The following is an 11,383-nucleotide window of genomic DNA, read 5'->3' on the forward strand; positions in this document are numbered from 1 at the left end:
CAACCTTAAAGGCAAACCAATCATGCAGTTTTCTTGGCAAGACTTGTTCAGAAAAGGATTGCCTTTGCCTTCCTCTGAGGTTGTGACTTGCCTAAGGCCACCCAGTAGGTTTCCATGGCTCAGCTAGAATTCAAACCCTGATCTCCAGACCTGCAGTCCAGTGTTCAGACCACTGCATCACATTGGCTCTGAACACAAGACAGTAGCCAACACAAAATATCTCCACAAGGTTCACAGAACAGCAAAGCATGAAGGCTGGCCATGACTCACAAAGATCAGAGAGATTTCAACCTGAAACATAACTATGGGGAAAAAACACACATCTAACAACAACCCCATCTGTAAGATTTCTCCTCCCCCCCCCTCCCCGCCTTTTAAATCTGAAACCAGGGACGTAGCCAAGGGGGGGGGGGTTCTTGGGGTCCGGACCCCCCCTTCCATTAGAAAAATGAATGGTGCGTGCTGCTGCACCGCCACGCCCAAGCCCCATTATAATGGTGGCACTTAGTCTGGACCCCCCCCTTCCTAAAATCCTGGCTACAATGCAAGTTACACTAATACTAGAAGGTACTGACTTTGCTTTTGTTTTTTACTTGAACAAGTATCAATTTCTTTAAAAGATAATTTAAAATGTGAAATGCTGTACTGCGTGTTTTCATAGCTAATGTTCACATACAAAATACTCAATATTTAATAGTATTTCACCCAAATGTGTTCTGTTTGGGTACCTTCAAATCAGCCCTGGCTTATGGCAACCCTATCATAGGATGTTCTTGTCCAGAATTATTCTGAGAAAGTTTGCCATTCAGTAGATTGCCTAATAGTAAACCAATTGCATTACAGTCGGCTCTCCATATCCACAGATTTTTTTATCTACAGATTCAGCCATCCACAGCTTGAAAATATTTTTTAAGAAATATAAATTCCAACAAGCAAAGCTTGATTTTGCCATTTTATATGAGACACCATTTTATTATGATGTTGCATTTAATGGGGCTTGAGCATCCATGGATGTTGGTATCCACGGGGTCTTGGACCCAAACTCTCATGGATAGCATACCGAGGGCTCACTGTACAGAAACATTTCTTATTTAATATTTCACATCACTATATAACTCCATAACATATTACTTTTCTGAGTCAACTCCATAGACTTAATTAAATCTGAAAACACATATTGTTGTTCCTGCATATTTCACTCAGATATACATGTTGTATCCCTGTTCACCTTTAAAACACTTATGGTAAACAAGTGGCAGCACACAAGCCTATCCCTATTATGAATTTCTACTGTACAGTTTGATGCAGCTAAATTGTATCTGTAACAGCTGTAACATCCCGCTATTTCATTTGGCTGCCACTGCTGCTTTTAACCATACAGGACAGGATAGAAAAATCACTTTCCATTGTTGGCAGTATAGCTTTCAGACGTCAACTCTTTGATGGCCCACCTTTGTGTTTCTTGGGTGGCTGCACTGTCGGTACTGTCAACTTAATTTCAGTTCCAGAAGATTTTTCTTCTCCAAGTTCAGAACCAGGTCAAAAACTGCCTTTTAAACTAGCACAGGAGGTAATCATTTAAGTATTCCCCTCTTCTTCCCCTAAGCTTTTCAATCATATCTTAATGCGTCACCAGCATATTTTTTTTTTGTATGTTCCATCACAAAAATCAATCACACCTCAAGCATCCAAGATTCTTTCCTAAAGTACCTTACTTAAGGATTTTCAAGCTCTGTTGGAGGATTACTACCCTTCAAAAGGCTCTGTTTGAGATGGACTTGGGGGAAACAAAAGTCCCTGTTCATGGAGGGGGAAATGTTCTTCATGATTTATTACCCCACTGTGCTGTTCAAGCAAAAGCACACATGCCTAGTATACTTTGTATAATAATTTCCTCTCCATTTAGAAGTTCTTACTGACCTTCTCTTCCACATTTAACAAGCAGTCTCTGTCATGACCCAAACTAGTAATGAGTGAAGCAACAGAGGGCCCATACAGACAGGCCAAAATAAAGCTGCTTCGTATCACTTTGGAGGTATGCTGTCTAAATGATGCATGTGTCCTAAGAGGCCGGAAGCCACGCCAAAGCCACACTCCAGTGCTTAGGACTGGAGCGCAGCTTTGGCGCAGCTTCTGGTCTCTTAAGATGCATGTGTCATTTAAACAGTATACCTCCAAAGTGACCTGGAGCAGCTTTATTTTGACCTGTCTGTTCAGGCCCAGAGTTACCTATAAAAAGTTAGTCTTTTTGACAATGAAGATGTCAGATTTGGCAACTGTGTGACTTTCCAAACACTGAACTGCAGTTCCCACCATTTCTCACCATTTGCTAGGTTGACATGGCTAATGGCAACTGTAGTCCAAGAACATATAGAAACCAGCATAATACTCTTCCTTGGTGTAGCAAGTAACATTTAGGTCCTTTTTAACATTACCTTTTAAGAGCATCTTAAGACAATTTAAGAAGCATTTATACAGGAATGTTTCAAGCTTTACACCAAACCTAAGGTTTTTTAAAGTTATGGAAAGAAACAAAAAAGTAATAAGCAATGGAGTAAGAAAAGCAACAAGTTACTTCTTCACATCGTAACAAGTAAAGACAACAGAAGGAGAACAATTTTCTTTTTAAAAGGAGGTTCCAAAATTCTACTCTTGACCAGAATAAGCATTCCACAAAGCATTATGCCCACAAATAAAAGAGACACATATTGAGCTGCTTTGAAGTGGCATTTGACTGATTTTAAAAACCTGATACATTTAAGCTATTTAATATCCTGAGGCCTTACCCTCTTGTTGTTATTGTGTGCCTTCAAGTCATTTCCGACTTACAGTAACCCTAAGCGAACCTATCATGGGGCTTTCTTGGCAAAATTTATTCAAAGGGGGGTTGACATTGCCTTCCTCTGAAACTGAGAGTCTGACTTGCCCAAGACCAGCAAGTAGGCTTCCATGGCTTGTGCAGAGATTGGAATCCTGGTCTCCTAGGATTCTAGCCCTATACTCAGATCATTACACCATGCTGACTATGTCAAAGCCTTACTGAAGCAGGGGTATAAAATAACACATACACACACGCACACCTCAAACAAATGTAAAATTATTCAAATTACTGTGCATTGCATTATACCTTTCATTATGGCATATTTCTAAATAAATGTCTGACAAAGAAACATCTCACTGCATCTTGAGACTTTACTCCTGTGTTTGTGGGTTCCACTGGATGCTCTCCAGTATTTTTCTTCCCCCCCCCCAAAAAAAAATAATAATAATATTACCACCTCTGAGTCTTCCCTGCCTAAGAAATTCCTATGAAATTCATGGGTTACCATAAGCTGACAGTAGAGTTGAAGGCCCTGTTCCTCAAAAATACACATTTTCAGAACGCGGGGCGTAGTCAGTTAAATCTCACCCCAACGGCATGAGTGAACAAGGTGGTTTGTGTGGGAGAAGGTGTTCCACAAGGTATCTCAATTCAAGGTTTTGTTTTGTTTATTTTAAACCCTGATTGCATTTTTCAGTTCTAATTATCACAATTAAATCTATATTCCCACATGGCCTCAGCCCAGAGAAGCATGGACGCAGCACAACACAATTTGCAGCCCAAATAGTGAATATCCTAGTATGGATGAGGTGGTTTAAGAAGTTGCATATTCTTCATCACATTTCTACAAAGAATGGACAGTGGAGATGTTTTTGCCAAGGAGACATTTCACACCTAGCTGTTTTGATTCTGCCTTGGCTGCAAGCTCTTTATAACCACAACTTGTTGTTGTGTACCTTCAAGTAATTTCTAACTTATGGTGAATCTAAGGCTAATCTATAATGGACTTTCTTGGCAAATTTTGTTCTAAGAGGGTTTTGCCTTTGCTTTCCTCTGAGGCTGACAAAGAGTGCCTTGTCCAAGGTCACCCAGTGGGTTTTCATGGCTGATTTGAACCCTGAACGTCCTACACTCAAACCACTACAGCATGTTGGCTCTCTAACCACAACTATGGACCTTTGCATATTCTATTCAAGGATCCATATACAGGGACACAAGCAGTGGCGGCAGATGGCTCCAGTGTCCACTCTGAGTTTTAAGCCCAGCTTTAAAGAGCTATTCAAGGTGCCAAAACATATCCTTCCAATAGGTTCAGCACTTTAAAGTTCAGACTGAAGTGGACTCACCACCCCACAGACACTGAAGCCATGAGACACCTTTAGACACAGAAGCCACTCCTAAACCAAATCCAGATATAATAAAAGTTACTTTTTGGTATTACAAAAATAATTGCACTGTTTCATTTTAGCTTCCCTGTGTTGGATGGCCAAGCTGGGTTCAGGAAGGAGGCACTATGGATCATATTGCAAACATACGTTGGATAATGGAATGCACCCAAAAAAATTTTAAAAGAATAACAGCCTGTGCTGTATGGAGCATAGCAAAGTATTTTATCATGTAGATCATTAAAAACCATGGACTGCTCTTAAAGAAATGGGTGTGCCACAATATTTTATTGTTCAGATGCATACCTGTACTCAGAACAAGAGGCTACCTCGAGAATAAAATATGGAGAAACAAAATAGTTTCCAATCAGCAAGGCTACATTTTATCACTATATCTGTTTAACATGTATGCTGAACATATCATGCATAAAACAGGATTAGACTCGGAAGAAGAAGGTGAGAAATTGGAGGAAGGAACATCAACAATTTAAGATATGCAGATGACACTATGCTTCTAGCAGAAAATAGCAGAGAGTTGGAATTATTACTGAAGAAAGTTGAGGAAGAAAGTGCAAAGGTAGGTTTATAGTTGATCATTAAGAAAACAAAAATAATGACCACAGATGATTTACATAACTTTAAATCAGTCAATGAAGATATTGAAACCATTCAAGGTTTTCCACACTTTGGCTCAATCTTAATCAGAATGGAGACTGTGGTCAAGAAATCAGAAGAAGACTAGGATTTGGAAGTATAGATCATTGAATACTAAAGTTAGGATTGTCCATGTCATTATATGTATGGCTGTAAAAATTAGATAGTGAAGATAGCCAACAGAAAGAAAATCGGTTGAATAGAAATGTGGTGTCGAAGGAGAGTGCTACGGATACTATGGACTGCTAAATAGACAAATAAATGGGGCCTATAGCAAATCAACTCTGAATGCTCCCTAGAAGCCAAGATTACTAAACTGATACTGTTGGACTTTGACCATATAATGAGAAGACATAACTCACTGGAAAAGACAATAATGCTTGGGAAGGTAGAAGGCAGTAGGAAAAAAGGAAGACCCCATGTCAGATGGGAGTCTTCATAAATTGAAGTTGACTTGACAGCAATTAACAACAGTGTCGGATAAAGTAAAACTAGAACCTGCAGATGCCGATCAGTTTTGCAACTGTCTATTTATGAAGCAAGCCCCATGGAATGGATAGCACTATACTGACTCTGAAATTTAATGAATTTGTGGGTTATCTTAATTCTTTCCAAGTTCATCCTCCATTATGGTCACTAGCCAGCCTGTCATAAGGTATTTCATATTGACAGCTCCAGTATACACAGGCAATATTCCTATCCTAAAATTTGTATCAACTGACTCTTAAAAAGCAAACAATGGAGTTTATCACACTCAAGTTTTGGACCCTGCAATTGCGCTAAGGAAGTGTAAAGAACGTTGCGAAATGACGGTTTTGCGCGATTTCTTACCACATTGCTTGCTTTTCCGTCATTTCCCCGTAACGTTATGTTAGCGCTACAATTGCACGAAAGTTGCGATTTGCATGATGCGAAACAATGCATAGCGGAACTGTCTACTACACCAGCGCCTTCCGTTTCTGTCGAGCATTTTGCATCAAAATCCTTGCACATGCCCTTTGGAGGCTTTGGTGGCATCGTGACCTTTGTGCTTCCGGGGGAGCGAGGGGGTCCCCCACCATCTTTAGGGTCCTATTTAGCGGAGGGGAGAGGGAGAAGGAAAGAGCCGAAGGAAAAAGGGGAATCTGGATGCAACAGGTGACAGAAGGCAAAAGGGCAAAGCAGGGTGGCTTTTGGACTGCAAATGCAGTATTTTTCCTCATTATTTTTATTATTAAATATATACACCCCTGTCTTTATTTTCATTTATTTTTTCATTATTTTTATTATTAAATATATACAAAATGAGCACATGTTTTGTTGTGTTTTTTGCTGAGGAATATGTGTGTGTGTGTGTTTGTGTGTGTGTGTGTATTTGCCCTTTGCAACAGTATCCTTTTGCTGGAAGTCAGCTAATAAAAGTGAAAGGGAACAATAAAAGGGCACTTTTTTCCTTGGAGAATCCATGCTAAAATGCAAATGTTACCATCGAATGCTACATTTGTTGCTTTTGTCAATTAGGCAATTGGCAAAACGATACATGCTTTTGCAAGGAATTCAGGGACAGCTCTGAATTGCTTTTAAAAGTCATAAAAGAATGCATGACAATTGCATCCTTTTCTGGCATTTACGGTGATGAATTTATTATTATGATTATTATTACATGTGCAAGAGGCATTCTGGGATGGCAAGGAGTGGGGGATAAAGGATGCATTATTTTTATTATTAAATATATACACCTCTGTCTTTATTTTTATTTTTTTTCCATTATTTTTATTATTAAATATATACACCCCTGCCTTGATTTTTATTTATTTTTTCATTATTTTTATTATTAAATATATACACCCCTGTCTTGATTTTTAGTTATTTTTTTCAAATAAATAACCTCGCGGCTTGGAGGTTCCCTTTTTCTCTCAGCGCTGCCGCTCTTTGGATGACCCTTTGGGGTCCCTGACATTTGCAGCCTCCTAGGTGTTCATGCAGGGCAGTGGAATGGGGCTGGAATGGATGACCCTTAGGGGCCCCTGACATTTGCAGCCTCCTAGGGGTTCTTGCAGGGCAGAGGAATGGGGCTGGAATGGATGACCCTTAGGGACCCCTGACATTTGCAGCCTCCTAGGTGTTCATGCAGGGCAGAGGAATGGGGCTGGAATGGATGACCCTTAGGGGACCCTTACTTTTGCAGCCTTCTAGTTCATGCAGGACAGAGGAATGGGGCTGGAATGGATGACCCTTAAGTCCTAGCCTCCGCGGAGTTCATGCGGGGCACAAGAATGGGGCTGGAATGGATGACCCCTGGGGGTCCCTTACATTGGCAGTCTCCTAGGTGTTCATGCAAGACAGAGCAATCCCCCCTCCCCCGGGGTTGTCCTGAAAAAGGAAGGCCACCGGAAGAGAATGGGGTGAAAAAGCAGCCCAGCATCATGGGAACTTTGCAATCAGTAACTTTTGAGTTGCGTTGCGCTGCTGCCTACCACACCAAACACATTCACAAGGATAACAAGAGACGTAGGCCTGGCTTCCACTTTTGCCCGCAATGTCCAGAAAGGGGAGGAATGACGCTAAAACTACGGAAGCGTTGCGCAACGGGCTCCCATAGAAATGAATGGCATCTGGAAGAACATCACGCTTTCGCGTTAATGTGCAACGTTGGTGATGCTAACATTGCGCGATAGGCAGGAAAAATCGCCAAAAACTCGCGTCTGATAAACTCCTCTATCTTAATCTAGTCTGGCATTTCCTTTGTGTAGTAATGCAGAAGAAACAACAATCTTCCCCTTTTTTGGAGGAAAAAAGGAGGAATCTAATTCGGTGTATAGATTTTTTAAAAACATTACCTCCAATCCAATACAGAGTTGATTTAAGTGGGTTTGAGCATATTCATCTCCACACAGGATTATGTCTAAAATCTATACAGCAATGAAATTGAACCAGTTAAGGAATCTATCTAAAGCACAGACTTTAAAAACAAAACCAAAAAGTGCAGCTGAACTGCCCTTTCAGAGGGTCCCACAGGTTTCCTTGCAGAATCTTTTCAAATGTATGATTTAATAAAAAGGGCTGCAATGTCACTCCAGAACCCAAAGTGATGCAAAGCATTTAGAGATGTCATCCCCTTAGGGATGGCTCCCAGCACACTTCTGTGCATGCAAGCAGAACCAACCATGACAGAATCTGTGTTTCCAATGAGAAATCAAAGGTAATGCATCAACTAATTGGTGAACTGACAGGTATATATAGAAAACAGTGGAGCTTGGAAAAGTTACATTTATAGACTTTTAGAATACCGTATCAGCATGAATAGCAATAAGAATTGTAATCCAAAAATAATGTTTCCTAGCACTGGTAGAGAGCCATTTTTGTATATGAGTGAAAGCATTTTCTTTAACCACTGTGAACCCAGGAATTTTTGAGGACAAGATCATGCTTAGCTATGTACAGCACAAAGTTATTGGGTCGACTTTTACATGAAAGATAACGGAGACTTTTAAGGTTACACAGAACTTTTCAGAACAGAAAGTACTGAGTCCTTAGCTACTGTCAGAGACACAAAAATCAAGTTCCCACATGGCAATCCTTGAGGTATAGGCATCAGTGCCTTCAGCAACAGACGTGAGTGAATCCTAGATGTCCTTGCCTTAAGGTGCTCATTTAGACACTAGATTTACTCCTTTCTTGTTAAGTATGATGCAATGCAAAGAGCCCTGGTTCTCATCAAAATCTAAGGCACATCAAAATCTAAGGCCTTACGACTGGAGCATGGCTTTGGTGCAGCTTCCAGCCTCTTAGGACACATGCATCATTTAAACAGCATACTTCCAAAGTGATGTGAAGCAGTTTTATTTTGGCCTGTCTGTTTGGACCCCATCTACAAAAGCTTATGCTACAATTTCTGTCACACATTTAGTCTTAAAAGTGTTCTAATGCACAATGGCATCGTGGTAAATTTTGAATTACAGTCACTCATTGTAACAATCCCCATCATGTGCCCCAAGAACAGTCCAGCAGTGCAGACAGCTGTGTAATCCATACCAACAAACAATTTCCAGCAGTTTTTAAAATCTCCATCTGGAGCATGTCTTTGGTAAAGCTGGTAGGTTCTAATTGCTTGTTCCCAATTTTTTTTGTATGGCAGCAGGAACAGCGTTGCAACAGTGTGTTGTTGCTTGATGGGGAGGTGAAACATTCCCTTTTACCCCAGCCAGCTATTGAGGGGATTGCAGTGAAGTTTAGAGAGAATGAGGAAGCCTGAGAGGGATGGCAGATGACATCATAATTCCTGCTAATAGAAAGTTTCAGTACTTTGACTCTGAAAATTACTATTAAAACAGTAGTGATAACATGGTGTAGCAGGATACATGGTGTAGCTTATTAAAAAAAATTGCCCCACAATGCCGTTTTCAAACATTACAAGGGGAATCTGTCAGACATCTGCTGTTGATTAGCTAGCTTTACAATGTTTGTTCTTACAGATGTTACTCATTGAGAACTACTTTGTGTGGATGAAATTTTTTTAAAAAATGAACAGTGACGTATTGCTATGAGAAAGATACAGAACTACCCCAATTCATAACTGTAGTGCATGTCATGTCACCTGGTGCACATATGAATTAAATATACACTGAAAAGGAAATGTGAGTCATGGTCTACATGTCCAAGATTTCTAAACAGAGTAGACCATAGACTGAATCAACACATTTACCAGTCTTGGGTTTCCGTATTTCAATACATTAGACTTACGCAGATCTTGCAAAACTTGTTTTGCTTCCTAGAATGCTCCATGCATCTTGGCCATTGGTGAGGATATTTTGTGATTTGTTGTCCAAAATCAAAATTTTTCTAAGCACTGTGTAGATTTGTGGCCCTCTCTCTCTGTGGATCTTGAATAGGCATTGATAGAGAAGAAAGTTTTTATTTTCTCTTGCCCCAAGAAGTTCCACATATCTAAACCCCCAACCCAAAATTCAAGCGATCCTAAAGACTGGCATTCCATGAAACAAAGAGGCATTGTCAGTGGAAAATGAAAACCAGCACTTCCCCTGTATCAAGGTGGCTTACACATGTTAGATACAGATAAAAGTTCACATCACTCAAAAGTATAGAAGTTAAAATGGAATCAACCTAACCATAGAACTAAAAGCAATTTCAAAGAATACCAAATTATAATGTATACAGTTGGCCCTTCATATCAATGGATTCTGCATCCACAGATTCAACCAAACATGGATTGTAAATTCCAAAAAGCAAATCTTTCTGTTTGCCACTTTATAGAAGGGATGTAATTTTACTACACCATTGTATGTAATGGGTCTTGAGCATCCATAGATTTTGGTATGCACTGATGGTGAGTCTGGGAACCAAAGTTCAGTGGATACTGATGATTCATTGTAGTAGCCATGGATTCTAACTATGCTTTAGAATCCACTTCTCTCACTTTCCTACAGATTCCTGTTCTTGCAACATGATTCCTAAAACTGTCTCTTTTCTGAAAACCGGCCCAAGCTCAGGAAGGGGGGAACCACTGAGGTCCATGGAGGAGGAAGAGAAACTCACCAGTACCAGAACCCCAGGTCTTGAGGGAAGAGGGATTGAGCCCTGTCTGAGCCCTACCACTCTTTCCAAAAGGCCGTCACTACTTGGCAATGCTTCCTTTCCTAACAGGCAAGCGTTACAGGTACACAGAGCAAAACACCCTTTTGCAGGCGAGTCTTGCAAGAACAACCCTTCTGTGTGTTCCCAGGTCTGGATTAAACTCTCAACAACATAGGCAGAAGGAGGACCAAGGCACAGGGATGGGTAGATCATGGAGATCCTTCGTGGGATCCCATGTTGCACACCGGGCACAGCTGGGGGATGGGAGAAACAGACTCAAAGGAATTTATGTCTGCCACTGACCAAGCAACAGGGGAAAGAGGATTGGGGTCCCCTGACAGTGCCTTGCCTATTTAAACTTTTTTTTTCAGGTGAAGGGGGCCTTCCACTATATCAGGCAAAATTTTAAAACCCAGATATGTCAATCTCTCTAAATCTTCCCTTAATCAATTATTCCATTCCTCAGGGGGTGCCCATGAGATGACAGAAACAGATACAGTGTTCTGCCCTTAAAAGTGCTTAGATGTTTAGCCCTAATAAACTACAGATGGTTGCAACACAGAAAAGGATTTCCATGTAATGTGGGATTTGTAGTTTCCTAATCAGATGCTGGGGGGAGGAGTGACTGTATCCTAATAAAGGTCCCTAACACTGGCTTTTCCAACCTGCTATAGACCTTTGGAATAAGGAATCTAGGTGCTGCACCAAGATGTGGTTTCCAGGATGTGGTCTGAGTTTAGCTCTGGCTCCTTGCAGAGTTTATAGATGCCAGCCTGAAGACGGAAAGGGGAAATGATCCAACCTCAACATTTGGCCTTGCTGTTCAAGCATGCAGAGTTCAGTCACTTCTGCACACAATGTAACTTGCGGTCTGGATATTCTAAGATATTTCCCTACTTCTGTACCCACAGATGTGCTAGCATGCCGTTTAGCATCCCCAAGGTACAGG

Source organism: Sceloporus occidentalis, unplaced genomic scaffold, assembly GCF_023333645.1.
Source record: "Sceloporus occidentalis isolate IW3139 unplaced genomic scaffold, rSceOcc1.0.p SCAF_7, whole genome shotgun sequence".
Taxonomy (NCBI): domain Eukaryota; kingdom Metazoa; phylum Chordata; class Lepidosauria; order Squamata; family Phrynosomatidae; genus Sceloporus; species Sceloporus occidentalis.